General features: G+C 44.8%; 1 protein-coding gene across 3 annotated transcripts in view; it reads left to right on the forward strand.

Moving 5' to 3' along the window:
- The window catches only part of PRRT3 (proline rich transmembrane protein 3), a 99,786-nt gene that overhangs the window by 16,535 nt on the left and 67,981 nt on the right, over positions 1-15,270 (forward strand). The window contains exon 1 of one of the 3 annotated variants that reach the window (XM_089682059.1): positions 3,440-3,689. The exons of 1 other annotated variant lie outside the window; for it this stretch is intronic. The gene's annotated coding sequence lies outside the window, so the exon portion shown is untranslated. Of the gene's footprint in view, positions 1-3,439; positions 3,690-15,270 lie in introns of those variants that run through there. One more of the 3 variants, XM_089682062.1, reaches the window with a different exon arrangement.

The following is a 15,270-nucleotide window of genomic DNA, read 5'->3' on the forward strand; positions in this document are numbered from 1 at the left end:
TAAGGACTTTCATTGGCAGGATCACCAAGGACTTTCCTGGCAGGATCACCAAGGACTTTCCTGGCAGGATCACCAAGGACTTTCCTGGCAGGATCACCAAGGATTATTTCAATAAAAGCTGCAGATTTAAAAGGATTGAAAATGGCTTTTGAAATGAGGTGGACATTTGAAATCTCGTATGAGAGTTTAGGGATTGTTTGCATATAATTAGGATTCTGTCAGTCTAGCAGCAGCAGGAAGCTAACTAGCCATCTGTTTGTATTCCCATCAAGCTCCTACGTTACACCGATGTCCTGGATTTAAAAAAAAAAATCTTCCCGGAGTCATTTTTCTTGGTCATAATGGATTGCACAGCCCCCAGGATTCACATAATTCTCTCCATTACTCTTTTTGGTTTTATTGCGGTCCTATTTATTATCTCTAGACTTCGAGCTAATCCAGGTTGTCTCCTTGTATATCACATGTGATTGAGATGATATTTATTTTGCGTGCTTCCATGTGATCAAAAGATCGCCAAGAAATCTACAAAATAAAAAAAAAAGAAATAGCACTACTTTAGATCAGAAAAAGCTTTTTTTAAAAAAATATTTTTGGAGCATATTCACATTTAGGCATGTCGTTCTGCCCCACTTTCATGTATTCTTTATGCCTTGTATTGAACTGCATGAGGTTATCATTTTTCTGTAGTATTCTGACATCTAGTGGTGGTTTTGGGCCACTGCAACTTGCTTACTCTGTGATTTTGGTATCTTCCCCTGTCCTCCCCTCCTCTTTAGTGCTAGTTTGTTTAGTCCTAGCTAGACCCTCCCCATTTCTTCCATGTTCCCTCTGTCATTGCTACTTATTCACATAAATAAGGCTTAGGACAGTCTTAAAGCGATATTAAAGGTTCATATATTTTTTTGGTAAGATAACAAACATGTCTATACTTACCTGCTGTGTGCAGTGGTTTTGCACAGAACAGCCTGGATCCTCCACTTCTTGGGTCCCCTGCAGTCTCTCCTGGCTCCTCCTTTCTGTCTGGTGCCCCCACAGCATGCAGCTTTCTATGGGGGCACCTGCTGCTCTGTGTGTCCATTCACACATGCAATCTCTCTCTCCTCATTGGCTGTCTGGCGGTGATTGACAGCAGTGGGAGCTAATGGCTCCCGATTGCTGTCTCAGCCAATTAGGAGGCTGTTGTGCACCTTGCTAGATCACGATGGGGCTCAGGTAAGTATTGGAGGGGCTGGGGGCTCTGCTGCACACTGAAGGTTTTTTATGTTCATGCATAGAATGTATAAAGGTAAAAAACCTTGAGCCTTTACAACCACTTTAAGCAAAATTGCATTGGATTCAACCTCTGTGACTTATTGAAGAGTTAAGCTGCCTGCGAATGATGGCAAGTCAGCAGATGACCATACTGTCCAGACAGACTGAGTCTAAGGAGGTATGTCAATGCATAAAGCACCATTTGAAACAGAACTTGCTTGTGAATGTGTGTACATTGCTTGGACCATACCCATTCATTTTCAGTGAGCCCTGCCCATCAATTATTAGAATAGAATAACATTGCACCCCATTACAAAGCCATCATGTTTTGGATCAGAGCGCCTTCATCACGGCGACAAATATTCAATGATAGAATTCAAAAAGATACAAAAATTTGTAAAATCAGGGAAGCCATGAAGGGCTCCCCTTCCCTTTGAATCCAGTGGCAGAATACCCAGTCGCAAGTGCGACCTTTGTGACCCTGGTAGTTCCACCACTGGTGTAAGTAGTTTGTTATTCTTTCTATTTATTTATTTTTTTAATTAAAAAAAAAAAATTTACAATGCTTTTAGGACTTCTGTTGGGGGGGCTTTGGTGAAATATAAGAGGTTTAAACAGACCTCTGCAGGCTTCATTGGTGGGCCATTTGATTAAACGTCATACTGTGCGATGGCTACCTTGTCTATCTTCATCAAACTATTTTCTTCTTGAGCCAAGTTCAGTTTACTGCTGGCCCTAACTTTTCCTAGATTTTTATGTATAATACCATTGAGTGTGGTCAGAAAGAACACCAAAGTGTATAGCTTTTACTTCCCTGTATTGCCCGGAGTTCTTCTTTAACTGAAGTAGAACTCTAAGAAAGTGAATTCTTTGCAGACCTTGGAATACCAGTCATATGGTTTACTGCTGATACAAGTTAAATAAACCGCTTGTACAAGCTGGGGGTGTTTTCTTTTCCAAGGAGGGTTAGGATTCAGGAGGATAGAGATGTTTCTGAACATCCAGAAACCAAAACAAATACGTCTCACTTCAAGGGCCGGGGCCCGTCGAGTGAAATTCTAATTATCAATGGCCAGAGCAGTCATGCATACATAGTGTAGGCATGGTGGGCCTCAGTGCCAGCCCCACTAACAGGCAGGATTTCCCTACCAATAGCCAAAAACTTAGTTTTCACTTTGCTGAAATAAATATATTTACAGTATTTGTCCTTTATGTCCTTCAAATAGAGGGACAATGGTGGAGGATGGACAGAGGAGACTGGGTTCACATCAGAAACTGTCCTAAAAGATGAAGAAGAGTGGAGGCTAGACAGAGAGAGTTAGGTTCATGTTAGGGACCGTCCTTTCAAAAGAGGGACGATAGTGCAGGCTGGACAGCAGGAATTGGGTTCATATCAGAAACCATCCTTCTAAAATATGAAGAATAGTTGAGGGTAGACAGAGAGAGTTGGGTTCATATTAGGGACCAACCTTCTAAAAGAGATGGGCCATCTAAAAGTGGGGCAATAGTCAAGGCTGGACAGAGGGAGATGGTTCATGTCAGAGATGGGCCATCTAAAAGTGGGGCAATAGTCAAGGCTGGACAGAGGAAGATGGTTCATGTCAGAGATGGGCCATCTAAAAGTGGGGCAATAGTCAAGGCTGGACAGAGGAAGATGGTTCATGTCAGAGATGGGCCATCTAAAAGTGGGGCAATAGTCAAGGCTGGACAGAGGGAGATGGTTCATGTCAGAGATGGGCCATCTAAAAGTGGAGCAATAGTCAAGGCTGGACAGAGGGAGATGGTTCATGTCAGAGATGGGCCATCTAAAAGTGGGGCAATAGTCAAGGCTGGACAGAGGGAGTTGGTTTCTTCTCAGGGACTGTCCTTTTAAAAGCGGGACAATGGTGGGGGCTGCACAGAGGGAGTTGGGTTCATATCAGAGACTGTTCTTAAAGAGTGACAGTTGGGGGGAATGCATGACGGCTAAGTGTTTAGACACTTTGTAGCCAACTAAAAATTGAAAAACAAAGAAGCTAAATCGTTCCGATGTCCACAGCAGAAACTTCTCCCGGAGTGGAGGGAGTTAAACGGCAGACCGTGTCACTAAGAATAATCCGCTATAGAAGGGAACGCGACAACTGCCAATAAAGGAATATAAGACAATTCGGCCTTTGTCAGGATCCCAGTTCTGCCCCAGGAAAGGAATGTGCAGGGAATGTATGCGAATATAAGATGTATGATCCCCTCAGCTGAATTCTATTAGCTGGGTCTGAACATCCCCCCGCAGCCCAGAGCGCGTGCAGTGCGCACGAAGATGCTGTGCTGGGGAGGAATTGCAGGGACGTTGCTAAGGTGAACTCAGCATCAGCAGCACCGAGGGCCCCACCGCACACACACGTGCCCACCGCAGACAGCTGCATCCAAGCCGCTGCAGCCGAGCGAAGCCCATCAGAGATGTAAGTGCCTACATGGACATTGCACGCCTGCTGACCCCTAGATTTTTGCACGCAGCGAAGATCTATGAGGATGTCAGTTTTTCTAGTCTAGTTGACTGTCGTGACAGCTGGGGAGACCAAGGGGATGCGTCTTGTGGTGTGTCATGTCCAATATATGACACACCAACGGGAAGGGAGATTATGAATGGATTGCGTTTAACCCCTGCAGTGCCAGGTCTGCCGCAGATGTGCCCAGCAAGGGATCAGCGGTTGGAGGTAATCAGGGTCTGTTGTGCTGCATCATGAGTGCGAGGAGATTGGTGGTGGGTGGAAGGCAGGAGATTGGGCAGCAGGTCCTGGACCCGCCATGGTGGTGTCAGCATTGCAGGGAAGGCTGTCGTGCAGCGGCTGCCATGCTGTGTCATGCGTTGGGCGATCAGTCTGGGCACACTGGCACTGCAGACCACATCAGTGTCATTATGCACTCATCAAGGTGACTGCGTCATTTTCGGCCCACCTTGATCTGCAAGCTTGCCTAACTCCAGGCTTTAAAGAGCAACTCACTTCTTTTTTTTTTTTTTTTTTTTGGTGATGGCAACTTTTTCCATTTACAGCAGGAGAGGAAAAATGATGTAATTTGTGGCTGCAAAAAGTCACCCAGTGCAAGATCGAGTTGCTGATTCCCCACTGACATCTGAGCTCTGAACGCACGCAGGGGCGGACTGACCATTTGGAAACTCGGGCACTGCCCAAGGGCCCGGGGTCAGTAGGGGGCCACATGAGATGCCCCTGGTACCTTTTTCATAGGCTTTTTTGAGTTTGGGCAAGGACACAGGGGCCCCATGATTTCCTATTGCCCGGGGGCCCCATGAGTTATCAGTCCGCCCCTGGTCACGTCGCTGCGACTTGAAGTCGCACAGGTATGAATGGTACCCATCGGGAAACATGGGGTGTAACTTATCCAAGGGCGGACTGACCATTTGGAAACTCGGGCACTGCCCGAGGGCCCAGGGTCAGTAGGGGGCCCCATGAGATGCCCCTGGTACGTTTTTCAAAGGCTGTTTTTGAGTTTGGGCAAGGACACAGGGGCCCCATGATCCCCTATTGCCCGGGGGCCCCATGAGTTGTCAGTCTGCCCCTGGTCAAGTCGCTATGACTTGAAGTCGCACAGGCAGGGGTGGACTGACCATTTGGAAACTCGGGCACTGCTTAAGGGCCCAGGGTCAGTAGGGGGCCCCATGAGATGTCCCTGGTACATTTTTCATAGGCTGTTTTTGAGTTTGGGCAAGGACACAGGGGCCCCATGATTTCCTATTGCCCGGGGGGCCCCATGAGTTATCAGTCCACCCCTGGTCAAGTCGCTGCGACTTGAAGTCGCACAGGTATGAATGGTACCCATTGGGAAACATGGGATGTAACTTATCCAGGGGCAGACTGATCATTTGGAAACACGGGCACTGCCCAAGGGCCCGGGGTCAGTAGGGGGCCCCATGAGATGCCCCTGGTACTTTTTTCATAGGCTTTTTTGAGTTTGGGCAAGGAAACAGGGGCCCTATGATCCCCTATTGCCCGGGGGCCCCATGAGTTGTCAGTCCGCCCCTGGCCAAGTCATTGCGACTTGAAGTCGCACAGGCAGGGGTGGACTGACCATTTGGAAACTCGGGCACTGCCCGAGGGCCCGGGGTCAGTAGGGGGCCCCATGAGATGCCCCTGGTACCTTTCTCATAGGCTGTTTTTGAGTTTGGACAAGGACACAGGGACCCCATGATCCCCTATTGTCCGGGGGCCCCATGAGTTGTTAGTCCAACCCTGTGCACAGGTATGAATGGTACCCGTCAGGAAACATGGAGTGTAACTTATCCAGGGGCGGATTGACTATTTGGAAACTTGGGCACTGCCCGAGGGCCCGGGGTCAGTAGGGGGGCCCCATGAGATGCCCCTGGTACCTTTTTCATAGGCTTTTTGGAGTTTGGGCAAGGACACAGGGGCCCCATGGTCCCCTATTGCCCAGGGGCCCCATAAGTTGTCAGTCCGCCCCTGAACGCACATAAACGTGCACATTTTCACTCGTGTTCATGGAACGCGTCAAGACATGTGTCACGCTTGTGGTGCCTCTCATTGTTAATGTGGCCCCAACGCAGAAACAGATGTATGTTTTCCTGCATGTCAAAATGCATTAAAAAGCTCAACATCCAAAAAAGGTCCAAGAGCTTCTTCGGCGTGTTTGTTACGCATTGGGTAGCTGATTCAAATGAATAGGCTGCTCGATGCGTGTAGTGTGCAAGCACAGGGGAAAAAACGCACATTCTTGGAACACGTAGATGTGAATGCGGCCTTAAAGCAGACACCACCCCCCTTACTTTCCAAAAATATAGAAAGACGTTTATTGCCGAATCTCAACCTAGGCAAGAAAGGCGTAAGCGGTTGGGGTTTCATATGGTTAGGGTTTAGATTTAGGTTTTTTAGGGTTACATCTACTTTAATGTGCCCAGATCTGGTCATGACAAGTGACGTGATGTGAACGCCTGTGAACATGTGTCATATTGTATGTTTTTGAGAAGATCGGCGTGATCATCAGGTTCCATGTCAGTAAGCCTGGATGGAACGTTTATTCATTGATATAGAAGGAGGACAGTGTGTATGAGGGTAGCATATGGACATATGAGAACAGTGGACTGATATATTTTGTTAACACCTTAAGGGATGAGCTCAAAAGGGATTATTTATTACCCCCGTGCTGTCCTTCCCAATGCCTTCATCTGCTTTCCTCTCTAGAAGGATAAAGCCATCTTTTATTAGACATCAAGCATGGTCACTATCCTGAACTGAGATCCTTGCTCAGTGATGACACAGCAAAATAACTCCTGCTGCCTGTGCAATTCATGGCTGTCTTCATAAATGTTTGACACAGATCAGCCCCTGTGCAGGCTCTCCCCTTATTATACTGTACAGTGTGAGTGATGAGTTGGGGGGAGAGGAGACTGAGGAAATGCTTCCTCCTGCCTGCAGCAGACTGATGGCATCATCTCAGCCTAGGGATAGTCTGATAGGCAATGGACTGGAGCTGATGATGACTTTTTCAAGATAAAAGGTGGAGCTATTTTTTTCTAGAAAAATATACTGATGCCATATATTGTGACATGTCAAGAATTTATTCATGCTTGAGGTTCACACTACTGTGGGTGGAAGTTGTTGCAGGACCCGCACTTTCACCCCACAGCTGTAACTACCTGCACGCAAAATACAGGACCCAGGGCCGGTGCCATTAATCTTAATGGCATGCCGCCTGCACTGGAAATCGCACTGTAATGCAGTTCCCGTGCGGGCTGCGATTTCTGGAAATGTGCAGGGACCTTTTCCCTGCGTTTTGCGAGGCACGGCAGCCCATTCAAATGAATGATTGAACCAAATACATTACACTTAAAGGGCCAGTCCACCCAAAACTGACAATTGTTCTTGTTTTTTGCTAATACTGGAGGGTTATGTCACTTTGTATCTTCTTATATCTCTCAGATGCTCCCTTGTCAGACAGCTTATATATATATATATATATATATATATATATATATAAAATATTTTATATAAATATATTATTATTATACAAGATTTATATAGCACCAACAGTTTGCTCAGCGCTTTACAATATAACAGGAGACAATACAGCAACAATACAGTTCAATACAAGAGGGATAGGAGGGCCCTGATCCTTGGAGCTTACAATCTAAGAGATTATATATATATAGATATATGTATATATTACATTACTAAAATTATATATATATATATATATATATATATATATATTACATTAATAAATAAATAAATAAAATATATATATATATATATATATAAACTATTTACCCATCAGAGTAATTTGAGTGATCACATGTCCTTGGGTACTAATACAGCCATTCAGGAGTCCTTATCTGAAGTGTAAGCGGCATGTTGGAGTAGAATAGAAGATATTACATTCCATTATGAAAGATATGTTCAGTTGACATTTCACGCTTCACATGTGACACATGAGAATTTTCAAATCGCTGTCTACCACCTTGTGGGAAAATTGGGGGGGTGCATGTTTCAGCGACGGGTTGCAGACTCTGCCTCCAGGCGGGAAATGCAGATCAATGCAGAGGCCACATTCTGTCTGTCCAATTTCCTGGTTGGTGATGATCAATACACATATGGGCTTATTTAATAAAGGGCAATGGTGTTTAGGCCCAGCAGCCAATCAGAAATCATCTGCAGTGGAACAGTGTGGCTAGGCTAGTAATAGCTGATTGATTGATGTGGATTGCTATATGCTATAATTTACTTACCATATTTAATTAAAGGGAGTCTATTAGGACAGTGGTGACCTATCATAGCTGGTCTAACACCCAGGCCTGGAAGCTACCATTATCCATGTAGATTATGTGGTGCCAGGTCCAGGGCACAGCAGATCTATGATACCCCAGACACAGTAATATGCCTGCCCTGGACTTATGATTGCTGGCAGGTAGCAGGCAGTGGCAGTGAGCTTTAGCTGTGACTGGTGACAGCCATGGTGACAGGTCCCTTTTAACTACGTTGCTCCTGGCGCAATTTTATCAATTTTTCACACACATCTTAAACTCTGCATTTAAACGTTACTTAGAGGCCCCAAACAATGAATATTTACCTTAACAGTAGAGACCGTGGAGAATAGGTGGAAAAATGGTGGAAGTTGACATTTTTTATGTTGCAGCTGTTCTTCAAAGGGATATTCAGGAAAAATGGATTTTAGTGCACACAAACACAATATAATACCTAATGTTCTAGTAAAATATTAAAGATGAGGTTACATCGAGTAAATAGATACCAAACATGTCAAGGCTCAAAACTGTGCGCACCCATGAAATGGTGAAAAACTACAATACCTAAAATGTTTATAGGTGCCATTATTATTATTATTATACAGGATTTATATAGTGCCAACAGTTTGCTCAGCGCTTTACAATATAACGGGAGACAATACAGCAACAATACAGTTCAATACAAGAGGGATAGGAGGGCCCTGATCCTGGGAGCTTACAATCTAGGAGTTGTAAAAGTATTTACAGGTTATCAGTGTAAAGTTTACTTTTATCCTTTGATTTTGTTAGGAATATAATTTTCTAAACAAAAATGATATGCACTGTTGAAAATTTGTTCATTCCATTAATATTTTCCATCCTGCTCCTATAAATATTATTAACACTACAGTTAAAAATGAAAAGTTTTTCCGAAAATGAAAATTTTTGAACAAAAATTCTACTAGTATATGGCCAGCATAGGAGGCCTTGTTAGTATAGAACAGTCTTTCCCAACCTTTCTACTCCAGAGGAACCCTTGGAAAAATTTCTTAGATCTGAAGGAACCCCTGCTAAAATGAATTAATTGGTGGTCAACGGGAACAATGTCCGCCTTACAATAACGGTCAGGATGCCACCTGTACAGACAGCTTAAAAGATCATTGGTGTCATGGTGTTGGCTTTGCCAAATGGTGTCAGACCTAGAATTATGTAGGCACCATCAAATAAAAAGTCAATCAGCTCAAGGATCCCCAAGGAACAGCTCAAGAAACCCCAAGTATTGTCTGGATAAACCTCAAGATTCAACAGAACTCTGGTTGAGAATGCCTGGTATAGAATATACCCATTTTGGGTTACTCACTGTTGGGTCGTCTTTGCAGATAATACTCCATGGTGTCATGATGTTGGCTTTGCCAAATGGCATCAGACCTGGAATTATATAGGCACCTCAATGACAAGTCAATCAGCTCACAGAACTGCAAAGAACAGCTCAAGGAACCCCAAGTATTGTCTAAAGGAACCCCAGGGTTCCACAGAACCCTGATTGAGAATGCTTGGTATAGCATATACTCATCTTGGGTTACTCGCAGTTGGGTTGTCTTTGCAGATATTTCTTCATGGCGTCATGATGTTGGCTCTGCCAAATGGCATCAGACCTAGAATTATGTAGGCACCATCAAATGAAAAGTCAATCAGCTCAAAGCACTCCAAAGAACAACTCAAAGAACCCCAAGCAATGTCTGGAGGAACCCTAGTGTTCAACAGAAACCTGGTTGAGAATGCCTGGTATAGAGTATACCCATCATACTCACAGTTGGGTTGTCTTTGCAGATATCACTTCTTCTAACATTGTGTTTTGTTACATTGTTCTCATCTTTCTCTAAAGTCTCCTAACTTTTTAGTACTAGGGCCACATCATATTTTACAAATATTTTCAGGCCAAGAAAAAAAACATCAGTTCAGGGGAGACATCAGTGGTCTCAATAAAAAGAACCTGTCACTTTAATAATGCAATGATGTTAGCAAATGGGGCTATTGGTCCCTTATATTATAGCAATAAAGTTATGTGAAAAAAAAAGAATTAAATTAAAAAATTAAAGCCCCCCCCCCAATATATGCACATGCTTGCAAAAACAATGATGAGGAGTGAGATAAATACTTCTAAGGCCTTTTTGCATGCTTCACTCTGAACCGATGACCTGTGAGGGGCTTTTTAAAGGAGTAATTTCAGGTATTGCAGCTTGTTGCCCTTTCATAGGTGCGCACAATTTGAAGTCTTGACATGTTTGGTATCTGTTTACTCAGTGCAACCTCATCTTTTACATTCTATCAAAACACTGGGTAATATATTGCATTAATGTGCACTAAAATTAACTTTAGTGTATTTCTTACAGATAGTTTGCGTTTGATAAACCGTTTTGATATTATGTGATATTAAAAAAATTGTAACTACCGCTCTTTTATTCTTTATTCCCTGTAACTACCTCTATTTATTATCTACGGTGGTTTCATAGAATATATAATGTTGGGGGGGTTTAACTAATCTTCAGTCCTAAAATGTACATTTTAGCATGTTAAAAAAAATCCTGCAAAAACGGCTCTGGCAGCTAAAGGGTAAAAGGAGTAAGAATAGCGCATACTGCCTCATGTACGTTCTGCGTTGTTATAGAACTTGTTATAGAACTGTACAACTGCCTTAGGCCCCATGTACACAGGACACCTCTGAATGATGGAAACTGACTGCTGGAAAACGTAGGTTATAAAACGTCTGTTTAGCCGCGTTTGCATAACACGTTTATGTGTGTTTGCGTTTAGAAGCGTTTTTTAAAGATAAGCACAGGAGAACCTCCCAAATGCCCAGAATGCACTGAAAAGTGGTAAATTATTAACTATTTCAGACTGTTTCAGAGAAATACAGAGAGTAGAAGCAGAGACAGCAGTATGTGTTGAGATTAACTTAGGTGGGAGTTGTTCATTAACATTTCTTTTGTTTCCAAGGGTGGGAAAGGTGTCTGGTGGAGGGAGTCATTAAGGCCACCTGGCAGAGGGTCTTCATGAGGAATTTGAGGTGTGAATGGTCAATAACATATCTTTTGTTTCCATGGGTGGGAGAGGTCTGAGGTGTGAATTGGTCATTACAATGTGTGACAAGCTGTGTTCAATGTTTTGTCCATCTGAGTACCTTGAAAACGCTTTGCATGCATTTTTCATGATGAAAAAAGGTTCCGGACAGTATCGGGAACTAGAAAAGTTAAAAAAAACTTTTGAGACGCAAATACTCATAAACGCGATTTGCCGCATTTACAAGCATTTTGCGTTCGAAATGCTGATAAAATCAACTGCTGAACGCAAGTTTTCTGCATTAAAAAAATGACTGTAAACTCAAATGCCTGTAAATGACTGTAAACGATGATGGTCACATAGGAAAACATTAGGGAGAGTTCAGGGGCTGCTGACAAAACCGCTGAACAGCTCCTAAATGTCAGTTCATCAGCTGCAGTGTACATGAGCCTAACTGTCAAAATTACTACTTTGAAATGACATCCGCAATGTTGTATTATTTACTATTCATTCCAAAAACAAGAAAATTCCTACAAGATGTTGTTACATCTGGTCCCTGTAACCCTAGGTTCACTTCTGTGCGGGTGGTGCCGCTGTGGATCCATATGAAAATCCGTGCAGCCGCACCACCTGCATAGAGGACTGTGGACCTGTGGGCGGGTGCCATTAGTTCTAATGGCATACCGCCTGCACTGGAAAATGCAACCGTACTGGGAACCGAGGTTCCCGGGCTGCATTTTCAGAAGTGCAGGGACTTCTTCTCTGCGTATCATGGTGCACGGGAGTCCATTCAAATGAATGGGCTGTCGTGCCCGTGCAAAACGCAACCTGCATAGATGTGAACCGGGGGTTAAGGCTAGGATCACATCTGTGCGGGTGGTGCCGCTGCGGATCCGCATGAAAATCGGTGGAGCCGCACCACCCGCACAGAGGAATGCGGACCCGCAGGCGGGAGCCATTAGTTCTAATGGCGCGCCGCCCACACTAGAAAACGCAACCGTACTGGGGACCGAGGTTCCCCTGCGGGCTGCGTTTTCCAAAGAAGTGTAGAAACTTCTTTCCCTGCATGTCCCGAAGGCACGGGAGTCCATTCAAATGAATGGGCTCTCATGCCCGTGCAAAACGTGGCCCGCACTGCCACATAGATGTGAGCCGGGGGTAAATTACCGCCACAAATTTGCCCCGCCCACATACTAAATACAAAACATTTTTTTCTCTCTGTGTTGCGGTTGGAAAGTTCCCATCATACCCTGTCTGATAAAACGTTGTCAGCATGACAGGAAGTGAAGGGAAATCTCTCCTAACAGAGGCCGCCAGGGGTTCTACTCCCTCCCCACTCTATCCAAAACTAGCAAGTTTTGCCTTCAAAACTCATTTTTTTAGTATTTCATTTATTTCAGCGACACAGTGAGCATTCCCTTCATTCTTGTATGTTATCATTGGAATAAATTGTGGGAATAGAATGAGCAAAGAGTGACCGCCAGCCCCCCCTTTCTCCTAAATTTTTCCCTTCATCCAGTTTTTGTAAAGCAAGCCGCAGATAGAAAAACAACTAGCGTTGGTGTCCCGGGAATCGGAGCCATCCTTCACCACCCTATCATAACATCCTCCCCATTATTACCCAGAACAGCGCTGCTAATGACCCGATAATACGCCCCCCCCCGTGTCCCCGGACTGAACTGCGGCAAGTTGGTGGTCGCCTCAGTCCAGGTCTGCGCAGACTGTTATTTCTGCCCCGGTTCCAGGCCTGCCTGTTAGAACAACATGAACGGTTATGCAGGCCATAGACGAGTCGAAAATCGGCCGTTTTTTAAAAAAAAAAAAGCGAAAAATCGGTAGTTCGCTCGGCCAACGTTACCACCAACGGTGAAAAAATTGGCCGATTTTCGTCCCGTCTATGGCCGGCATTTAACCCCATAATTACTTCTGTCCCGTGCAGAGACAGGGGACCAATATATAAGAATAATATGAATAAAAGAAGAAGAAGAATTCCAGTCTGCTATTATATTCTATATGAAAAGTCTTGCGGTTGCAACAATGTATCCATTTCGGATACAGATGTTTTTATTCGGATACAAATGGATACATTGTTGCAACCGCAAGCCTTTTCATATAGAATATAATAGCGGACTGGAATTCTTCTTCTTTTTCTTCTCCCTCTTCTTTTTCTTCTTCTTCTTCTTCTTCTTCCTCTTCCTCTTCCTCTTCTTCCTCTTCTTCTTCTTCCTCTTCTTCTTCTTCCTCTTCTTCTTCTTCCTCTTCTTCCTCTTCCTCTTCTTCCTCTTCTTCTTCTTCTTCTTCTTCCTCTTCTTCTTCTTCCTCTTCTTCTTCCTCTTCTTCTTCTTTCTCTTCTCCTTCTCCTTCTTCTTCTTTCTTCTCGGTCACGGCTCATGCACAGATTTTTTATTGGTAAAACGATCGGCCGATTTGCCCATCATTGCCAGGAAAATCAGCCGATCGTCAAAATCGGCCGCAAATTTTCCAACATGCCCGATAAAAAAATGTGCAAAAAGCCAGAAAAACAGCCGACCAATTAACCCACTAACTGTGTGAAAATCGGCCGATTTTTTTTCCGCCTGAAAGATCGGCCGATTTTTAACCCACCTATGGCCGGCATTAGCAACAAACCACGCATCGGATGGCAGAGTCCGTGTAAACTGAGAGGTGAATGGAGGTCCTTACCTTTGTGTGACTTCCTAAAGGCCGACTCCAAGAGCTAAACGTCATAAATCATGATCAAATTGCAGCACAGCTGACTTTGATAGTTCTTGGTAGATGTTGGAGAAGAATTCCACATGACTGCTTTTCTTGTCCCCTTGGACTCTGCTACTGAGATCTCTGTATACCAGGTGTGCCTATTATGAGGGGTTCCACCATCCTTGCATTGAGTTTCTGGGTCTGACACTGGCTGTGAATATTATGAGGGGTTGCACCATCCCTGCATTGGGTTATTAAGTCTCTACACCAGCTGTGCCCATTATGAGGGGTTCCATAATTTCTGTACTGAGTTTCTGGGTCTGACACCAGCTGTGCCCATTATGAGAGGCTCCACCATCGCTGCATTGATTTTCCAGGTCTGACACCAGCTGTGCCCATTATGAGGGGTTCCATCATTCCTTCATTGCGTTTCCAGGTTTGTACACCATTTGTGCCCATTATGAGGGGTTCCACCATCCCTGCATTGAGTTTCCAAGTTTGTACACCATTTGTGCCCATTATGAGGGTTCCATCATCCCTGCATTGAGTTCTTGAGTCTTTACACCAGCGGTGCCCATTATGAGGGATTTCATAATTCCTGCATTGAGTTTCTGGGTCTGTGCACCAGCTGTGCCAATTATGAGGAGTTCCACCATCATTGTATTTAGTTCCCAGGTCTGCATATTTGCTGTGCCCATTAGGAAGGGTTCCTACCATCCCTATGCTGAGCTTCCAGGTCTGTACATTGCTGTGCCCATTATGAGGGGTTCCCACCATCCCTGCATTGAGGTCTATGGGTTTGTACATCTGTTGTGCCCAGGGGTGGACTGACAACTCATGGGGCCCCCAGGCAATAGGGGATCATGGGGCCCCTGTGTCCTCACCCACACTCAAACCATACCCAAAAAAGCCTATGAAAGGTACTAGGGGCATCTCATGGGGCCCCCTACAGACCCTGGGCCCTCGGGCACTGCTCGAGAGCCCGAATGGTCAGTCCTCCCCTGGTTGTGCCCATAAGGGGGAGTTTCACCATCCCTGCACTGAGTTCGCTTTTCTGTAGACCCACTGTGCTCATTGAGTTCCACCATCCCTGCTTTCAGTTTTCAGGTCTGCATGCCTGCTGTGCCCATTATGAGGAGCTCCCACCGTGCTTTGTTCCTGGATCTGTCCATTGTTTGTGCTTACTATGAGGGGCTCCCACAGGGGCAGACTGACAACTCATGGGGCCCCTGGGCAATAGCGGATCATGGAGCCCCTGTATCCTTGCCCAAACTCAAAAAAGCCTATAAAAAAGGTACCAGGGGCATCTCATGGGGCCCCCTACTGACCCCGTTTCCAAATGGTCAGTCCGCCCCTGGGCTCCCACCATCCCCGCTGGATTTTTAGATAATTTATATGACACAGAATGTATCAGGAAAAGCTGCAACAACCACAGATGGCCAGGGACACTCATATCTCCCAAATAGACAAGAACAAAGTCAGGAACAGGGGCGGTCTGACAGCTCATGGGGCCCCCGGGCAATAGGAAATCA

The sequence above is a fragment of the Staurois parvus genome, unplaced genomic scaffold (assembly GCF_062004578.1).
Source record: "Staurois parvus isolate SC_StPar_1 unplaced genomic scaffold, SC_StPar_1.0 ptg000283l, whole genome shotgun sequence".
NCBI lineage: Eukaryota > Metazoa > Chordata > Amphibia > Anura > Ranidae > Staurois > Staurois parvus.